Raw genomic sequence first — 427 nt, 5'->3', positions numbered from 1 at the left:
ATATATATATATATATATATATATATATATATATATATATCACAATAATTTGGATCCATAAATTGAATAGTGTGTATTATATATGTAATGTATATGTATGTTTGTATGCGTAGGAGTGGCTGTATGGTAAGTAGCTTGCTTACCAACCACATGGTTCTGGGTTCAGTCCCACTGCGTGGCACCTTGGGCAAGTGTCTTCTACTATAGCCTTGGATTGACCAAAGCCTTGTGAGTAGATTTGGTAGACGGAAACTGAAAGAAGCCTGTCGTATATATGTATATATATATGTATGTGTGTGTGTGTATATGTTTGTGTGTCTCTGTTTGTCCCCCCAAGATCGCTTGACAACCGATGCTGGTGTGTTTACGTCCCCGTAACTTAGCGGTTCGGCTAAAGAGACCGATAGAATAAGTCCTGGGGTCGATT

This window comes from Octopus bimaculoides, chromosome 5 (assembly GCF_001194135.2).
Source record: "Octopus bimaculoides isolate UCB-OBI-ISO-001 chromosome 5, ASM119413v2, whole genome shotgun sequence".
Classification (NCBI taxonomy): Eukaryota; Metazoa; Mollusca; class Cephalopoda; order Octopoda; family Octopodidae; genus Octopus; species Octopus bimaculoides.
This window is presented reverse-complemented; position numbering follows the sequence as displayed.